This window comes from Solanum pennellii, chromosome 5 (assembly GCF_001406875.1).
Source record: "Solanum pennellii chromosome 5, SPENNV200".
NCBI classification, from domain to species: domain Eukaryota; kingdom Viridiplantae; phylum Streptophyta; class Magnoliopsida; order Solanales; family Solanaceae; genus Solanum; species Solanum pennellii.
The window spans coordinates 69,587,778-69,596,537 of NC_028641.1; the positions used below are offsets into that span (position 1 = coordinate 69,587,778).

Below are 8,760 nucleotides of genomic sequence, written 5' to 3' on the forward strand. Positions count from 1 at the left end.
GCAATATTTATCAATAAAATCATGTTTCGAATCATGAATAAATCCTAGGAGAGTAGAATCAAGGGATCAACAGAATTGTACCCGCAATATTTATCAATAAAATCATATTTCTTCAGATTTTATTTGTGTGGTTTATTTATTTTTCATATGTTTAAAATTTGTTGCAAACACATGTGCTTAATTTTTTAGGGATGTTTTAAGTTTTCACTATTTTAAAGCTATAATATAGTCGTTTAAGAATTTATACACCAGAAAAAATGTGTGATTCAAAGCTTCAAATTTTGTGGTTGAGTAATTAAGATAAATCTAGAATGACTAGTCCAATCAACGGATATATAGTCGGTATTATGCATAACTTATGTTGTAATGGCTCAAGGCAATTATTTTAGTGGACAAATTCTTGATACAATTGGTGATTTGAATTCCTTGAAAGATATGAGTTTAAATGAAAATCAACTCATTGGTTTGATTCCACAAGGATTGGTGAATTTAAACATGACTATGTTAGACTTGAACGATAGTATGCTAATAAGTCTTATCCCAAAGTCTAGTGCTATGAAAACAAGAACATGTTTGAATTACTCCAAAGGGAGTGATGTTAAATAGACCATTTTTTCATATGAAAGAAAAACTTGAGTTATTCCTCTCAGCTATGAAAATCAATTTTAGTTTATCATTGGATTCTCTGACACCTTTTGGCATTCAACTGCAGGTCTATCGGTCTCGAACATATCTTGGATGATTAGTTTAACTGATGATGCCATTGAAATAGGAAAGTCTTTTTGTCCCAAGTGACACTCCTGCTCTCTTGCTGCAACACTATCGTTCCTTGGAGATGAAATTAATTTGTGCAGCAAACTCATCAATTTCTGCTTTATTTTGCTATTTTTTACTCCTAAGCACTGAAACCTGTAGAAGATTACAGTGAAATTTTGTAGCAACAACAGTCAAAAATAGAATGTTAAAGAACAGAATCAGCGTAACTTGTGGGAGATCTGTAATATTAAAAGCCTTTTTTTCAAAATATCAACACAAAAAGCCAGATTTAAGCAATGCCTATAATTACTTATAACTAACCAATTATAATGATTTATACTCAGATCATTATATGATAAGCGCAAAAATAGGTAATTATTATCTTTGAACCTCATTAACAAGTCTAAGGCTCGAGCTTTAATTCTCCAGGCCAAATGGCTCAGAAATGTACAAGCATGTAAGGGAAATTCTAAAACATATATATAAGCTTGAAACTTGATAAAAAGAAAACATACTTACCTTTTTTCAAACTTACTCAACTCAAGGAAACTGATGAATATCCAAAACTACTCAACTTACTCAACTAAGAAGTATTCAAAGATAAGATACTCAACTTAGAGATTAGATACTCAACTCAAAGATATGATATTCGGCTCTGGTACTCAACTCAATATAAAGCAACAATAGACATGCAATATATGGAAAGCTTTATAAAATATTAAAAACAACTTAGTTCGTTAAAGAAAATGCAGTAACAAACTCAAACTCGTCCATATCGGTGCTCAATGCTACTCCCAAAATATCTTAGCTCATATGTTTGTAAAAACAAAACTTCTTTCTTTTGTTTGAGATAATTACTCAAAAACTTAGCTTAAAAGCTCTCGTGGAATCAATGTACCCTTTCTTACTTAAAACTCTTTTGGAAATCTTAGTTTTCTCTCATCTTAAATGTGAAAATATATAATCTTAGGAATACTTAGTTCTCATATATCATTTTAAAGAAAATGAACTTTACTCTTACTCTTTACTTAACTCAAAGCTTAAGTCTTTAAACAAAGTTAAAACATTTACAAAATACTTCTTAAAATATGGTTCATGCCGAATTATGGACGTGAATGACTCAATGCAATGTTTTTAATAACCACACATAAAACTCAATGCTTGGAACTCAAGAACTTCAGTGATACTACTCATTTCAAGAATGTTGAACTCAGAGGCTTCATGCGGAATTATGAGCATGAACTACTCAACTCAAGGACTCATAGATACTTCTCATCTCAAGACTGTTCGACTTATAGGGTTCATGCAGAATTATGGGCACAAACCACTCAACTCAAAGACTTCATGGGTAACATGTAATAGTCCCATGACTAGGAAAATAAACTTGAGCGGATTAGGAACTCAATGCTCAGGACATAGAACTTGAAGATACTACTCCTCTCAAAGGTACTCAACTCATGGAGTTCATGCGGAAGTTATGAGCATGGATGACTAGACTCAACGGTCAAAACATCAATAAGGAAATCATGTATATGACTTTTCTCATTCTCATACTTACTTCCTCAAAAATTATATCAAATCGATAGTTGATCTCAAAGGATTCACAATTGAACTCAAAGGCTTTCTTAAACTTTAATCTTAACTCTCTCTTGAATGTGAATTATGAATTTTTTAAGAGTTAATCATGATATGAAAGATCTCACGATGATGACAAAGTATACTCATGAATAATACATTCTTCTCACTCTCATATTCACTTGCTCGAGTCTTGAACAAGTTATTAGAATTTGTAGAAGACTCCTCAAAAAGACTAAAAGGGATTTAGTAAAATATGTTTGAAAGAATTCTCAAGACTTAACTTTTAACACCACCTTGAATTTGAATTATGGATTCAATGGTTATGCTTTGAAATATCTTAACATTTTGCATTTTTTTTCAATGATGTAGGAGGGTTAAGATAGTTGATCACAAGAATGGGCAAAGACCCAAATTAAGGAACACTGGCGCGACGCGGAGATGGAATTAAATTTGATTGCAAAAATAAATTTTGGGACGGTGGACTCCGTATCCTCTCCGCGACATGGAGAGGGAGGGGGTTATTTTTCGGGGAACTGGATGTTTAAAAAACATCTGCGACGCGGAGCTGGGCATATATTTTTGTCCGATCTTTTCTTCCTCTCTCAAACTCAAATCAACTATACAACTACTACTATTCTAAGGTCAAAATTCACGAATTCTTTTAACCCAACACAATTTCCGCGAAACCCACACAAGGAACTATTAATTAACTCATCTTATTTGCAAACCCTAGACTCTAGTACTTAATGAGAACTTCATTATCAAAGAATGAAACACAAACCTCAAGAACTCAATAAGATTATCAATATTGGTTAAAACTCAAGAACTTAGTAATTCAATCTCAAAACGAATTCAAGGATAGAATTAAACATGATTGACGTGAGGGCAAACGAACCCAACACTATGAAAGCTTACACATCTGAAAGAATTGTCTTCTTGAAGAAATTGAAGGAAAATCTCGAAAGATGAACCTAGTCTTAGCGTTTTCTTGAGTGTAGAACTTTTGGAATGGATGAGAGGGATTGATTTGAGAAAACTGATTTTCTACACGTTTAGGGCGATTTATATGACCTCTTAAGGGTGTTTAGGACTAAATACCCTTAAATAAATAAATAAAATGAGCTTGGAATCAAAATAATTTTCATTAGGCAGTGAGGTCTGTATTGGCTCCGTATCGCGGAGCATGCGAAGCTGCTGACAGGTTTGCACGTCGTTAGAAAATCAGTCATAACTTTTTACTCAGAGCTCTGAATTTTGCAAACTCGGTGGTCTTGTAAAAAGAACTAGAAGATCTTTAATTTAATATCTTATGGGACTGCTAACTCATCTTTTACTAAAATTAAGGTCATTTGAAATTGACCCAAAACTTAAGAAAAACTTAGGGATGACTTGAATACTTTTCTCTTTGGTTCTTGTTGGAACTTAAGGTGCTACATCTAGTGACATTAACACTCAAGAAATTTAAACATGGTAAAAGCTTACTCATTACGAAGAATATTAGAGTCTTAGTTTAAAAATTTTCAGGATGTTACAACTTCTCACTTACCTTTGTGGTGAATTTCCTAGGAGAAGGATTGACATTCATGATTTTTTTGTTCTCATCCTTGGATAAATATTTCTCTATTTTCTTGATTTCTTTTTTGTCTTTACCTTTACAAGGTTCTTGGATAGATGGCCCTTTACTTGCGGCTGACGTCATGCTTAACTCCAAACCCTGTTTACAAGTGGATAACTCTTAAAAAGTTCTAGGTTTTATGCCTTGCAAAATCGACCCAGTGCATACCTTGAATGCGGATATTTATTCCTAAAGGATCACTAAGTATATCTTTATAGTTTATACTTGCAGGCCTTCATCGACTAATAAAGTAAAAAATTCCTTTTGCTAATATGTGTTTATAAGTTCTACCTTCTTATGGTACATTTTTCTACTATTATAGAAGAGTGGTTTAATTTTGGGGGATCAACATGTATGCTTTGTCATTTCATGATTAGTTGTTGTAATTTAAAAAAAAATCCATATGCATAATATTAAGAGATCCACAAAATTATATATGCACAATTATTAATGAAAATCTATTTCTTCATAGTGTTTGTTCATATTTTAATTTACATACTTTTGAAAAAATCATAAATAAATAAAAGAAAATTCTAATTTACCTTTTAATTCTTTTTAATACTTTATTCCTTCCTATTCGCTATAACAAATTTGATTACCACGGTCAAATAGTTTCGTCATTAATAAATCATATTTCGTCACTGAAAATCTTGTGTTACAAAAAATAATTCGTCACTCAGTCACTAAAGGTGTGTCTCTAAAAGTATACAAAGATGATTTAGTGCTTCGTCGCTAAAAGTATTATATTAACTACGAAAAGAAAAATCGTCCCAAAATGCTTAAACATTTGTGACAATATAGTGGAATGAATATAATTTTAAAAGGGTAAAAATTCTAAGAAAAAAAAAACAAAGTTTAAATTTTATTTGAAAATGTAACTGATGAGAAAATTAAGTGATCCTTACCTTTTTTTGAAATATTCTCTCCCTTGATTTTTTCCCTTTTGTTATTAAATATTTATATTCTTTAAATAAAAATAAATAATAAAAACATAAATAAGATACATAACAAACTAAAATTTGGCATTTCCTACTAAATATTGAAAGTGTTGCTAATGAGCCCTCTTAAATATTAAAATATTGACATTTTGAAAAAATCTGCGTATTCATTTTGCGTATATCGTGGTATATTGGGCCGTGTACCATCGATTTGGACCTTCTGAAACCTGAATTTCGTTGAACTTTATGCCCTGTATTTTTCAGGGAAAATTATATATAATAGCAAACTAGTAACCTAAAATAAATGGAGTAGCTATAGTTTTATTTAATTGTGCTCCATAGCAAACGTTTGCAAAAAAATTGCCCGACACCTCTCTCTCAAATATCTCGCTCGCCACTCTCCTCCAATCTCTCGCTCCCTTCCTCACTTTTTATACAAACACAAGTGTATAAAAATTGTTTCTAATTGTATAAAGCAGAGAAAATTGTATAAATACATATATTTTTGTTCCCCTCTCTCCCCTCTTCCAGATCTCGCTCGCCAATCTCCCAAATCTCGCTCGTCACCCTCGCCTTTCTCACTTATACAAACAGAAGCGAAATGTATAAATTGCGTTTTTGTTTGTATAAAGCGTGAGAAAATTATATATACACATGCAAGTGCATATATTTTCGTCCTACACACTTATAATTATACAATAAAAATACTCCCCTGCCCAATTTCTTTTGTCTTTCTCTCTTTCTTATTTCATACAATTTTCAAATTGTATCTAATTTCTCTCTTTCTCGTTTTATACAATTCAATTCAATTGTATATTCCTTGTCAAGTCTCTTTTGTCTTTCTCTCTTTCTCATTTTATACAAATTCAAATTGTATATAATCGTTCTATACACTTATAATAATACAATTCGTTTTATACACTTTGTTTTTATACAGTTCTGTCCCCAAGTGTCTTTCTCTTTCTTGTTTTATACACTTCGTTTTATACAATTTGCTTCAACTGTATATTTATAGCGAATTATACATTTTCTATGTTTGCTATGGAGCGCAATTATGCAAACTTTGCTATGGCATACAAATATGAAGTTTTTATTTGCTATATGTGAAAGTTGCCCTATTTTTTACCTGCGTTTCCATGCTTTTGCACCCGTATGTGGTCTACCTAATCTGTATATTAGTGTATACAGATGGAATATCACTGTGTTTTAGGCCCTTTTAGGGCTACAAAAATAAATTTCCAGCAGTATATCTACTGCATTCAACCTGAACGCCTTTAATTTTGCATATTTCCTCCTGTAATATCAATTTCCACACGTGTATCATGTGTTTGGATCATATATCGTTGTATGCAACAACATACCAACACTTGTTCTAGCTTTTCGGAACTTGCAAGCTACAATTCCAGCCTCCATTTTAAGGTTCTTCGCTCTACCCTACAGCAGCCTGGCTGACTCAAAGACAAAGAGAGACTCGAGCCTTTATGGCTCGAATTTGAGAATGCAACGAAAGGAATCAATTATGGACTCGGAGGGGATTCATACAACAAAATAAAAAGAAAAAAAAAAGAGTTAGTATTTGAAATAAAGAAATAGTCAAAACATGATTTTGATTTATGGATGGACAAATCAGATAAACTTAAAGCATCAAAGAATGCCACTGCCAAAGTACTTAATCTTCCCATAATAAACATAAAAATAAGAAAGATGGAAGAAAGCACACCTTTGGTAAGAAGAAAACACATTTTTTTTTACTTTAGTAACAACAGAGGCACCACTACTAACTGTATAATAAATACACCTCTCATTTAAACATGCTAAGGGCCATATTAGACTAATACCGGCAAAGTAATATCAACAAAAACAATTCCATAAGCTGACATGTATGAAATAAAATATATGAGATTCAAACTTAAAGTTAACTATTTGCCACCATTAATCAAATACTCAACAACTCACGGCTAGGCAGCAGACCACTTAGACAATAACCATACTCAAAAGAAGAGGTAGTGACACTTAATGACGATACATTCTTGCACGATGATTCACGAGGTTTCATCTTTCACCTATTACTAGAAAACAAACAAACGTAAAGGATCTTATTTATTCCAATGATAGCCATATGCACAACAGTATCAAAACCACAGGGAACACAAAGAGGGAGTTGAACATTAAGCGAGGAGATATTAATTTCATAGGAATAGAACTTCAAACGATTTTGAACACTAGACTCCAACAAGATACGAATTGGAGCATTGAACAAGAAACTCGCCATTCATGCTGACTCAATTTGCAAATAATGAGCATTCTGATTTGAGATGAATAATCCAAAGGTGAAAACTATAGTAAACCAAATACAACTCCTAACCCGAAACTAAATACTTCTAACGACATGACATAAGGAAGATGGACACATACAGAGGACTGAAAACTAAATAGCAAACAAATCATAATGACTAGTCGCTAACAAAGACAAGAGAAAAGAGAGAATGAGATCATTTAAGGTAAACACAAATCGAAGTTGGCCTTACATACCCTTTTTAATACATCAACTGACCCAAAACTCTAGGATTACATGAACAACATTCTTTAAACTTATTCTCGAAAACAAACGGAAAAAAAAACTTCAATGCACTATCAACATTAAACTACAGAGAGCAAAACCAAACGAGGAAAGAAAAAATACATCAACAGAAGACTTCATGTTTACTAAAACAAAACAATATATCGAATGGCTTAAGATAAAAGATAGTTCACCTGCTAGAGACGTGCGAGTAGGGAACTTGTCTTCACTACACGACTCGAACTTAAACGATGTCTGGGAATTCTAGGCGGGATCTCTATTTCGAATACAACTTGGATGTGTCTGTATGTGTATGTCCTTATCTATTTTTTTAAGCTGTTGTAAGTATTCTTCTCAAGAACGAAAATTCCCCCTTCTATAAAGAGTAGATGAAAGTTTATACAGAAGAAATTGGTGCTGAGCTAAGGGGGAAAATGGGCAGATTTTGAGAGGGAAAACGGGATGAATTCGAATTTCGAATTCCCTGGAGATAAGGTTGCCAATAGCCGAAATTGGTACACCTTCCTCAGCGGTATTGAAAGGCTGGCCATTGGATTAGAAACCAAGGACGAAGAGGCGATGAGATTTCGACACCTAGACTATTTCCGTACGAAGAGGATAAAGGAGAGAGACAGAAGACGACACAACAAGAGTTGCTGGACTCGGGTCACGATTTTCTCCTGTGCTTTAGCGATCTGGGTCACTGGAATTTCTGAAAAAGAAGAAAGAACACGTACAGGGTCTGGGAACGGGTCTTTTGGGTATTGAATTGGAATTGGGTTGGGTCAAGGGAACAAGTGGACTGGGTGTTATTGGGCTTGGCTGAAAATTAGGAAAAGAATGGCTTTCTTTGCCTAAAGGAATTAAAGTGGGCCTATTTGGAAAATTTGATCCTTTCATATAGCCGAATAAATTATCGATTTAGCCGAATTGAATTTTACTAATGAATTCGGCTAAAATATAGATAAGACGAATTAATATAATTATTAACGAACTTATTAATCTTAACAAAAATAAAATAATTAATTTAATTGTAAACTAGTGATTCAAAAATATAACTATAATTTAAACTAAACTAATCTAATAAAATACTTACTAAAATTAAAATCTTTTTTTGAGATGATTTTCGAATATTTACGAAAATATACCAATTATATCTATAAACTATATGAAAATATATTTAATAATTATAAATTATTAAAATCGACTAGGATTACTTAAAATGACTTTGGAAATTATTTGAAAAAAAACAAACTAATTACTCTAAATTGTTTGAAAATTAAAAGTTCGTGAATTAATTCCTATTGGGGAGG

At 32.4% G+C, this 8,760-nt stretch overlaps 1 long non-coding RNA gene across 1 annotated transcript; it reads right to left on the bottom strand.

Moving 5' to 3' along the window:
- Positions 1 to 484: 484 nt before the first annotated feature.
- LOC114077242 lies at positions 485 to 8,073 on the bottom strand. Its single transcript, XR_003578287.1, has 2 exons — positions 7,642 to 8,073; positions 485 to 909 (listed from the first exon to the last, which is right to left on the bottom strand). It is a non-coding gene; the product is annotated as an uncharacterized LOC114077242 (long non-coding RNA).
- Positions 8,074 to 8,760: the final 687 nt, after the last annotated feature.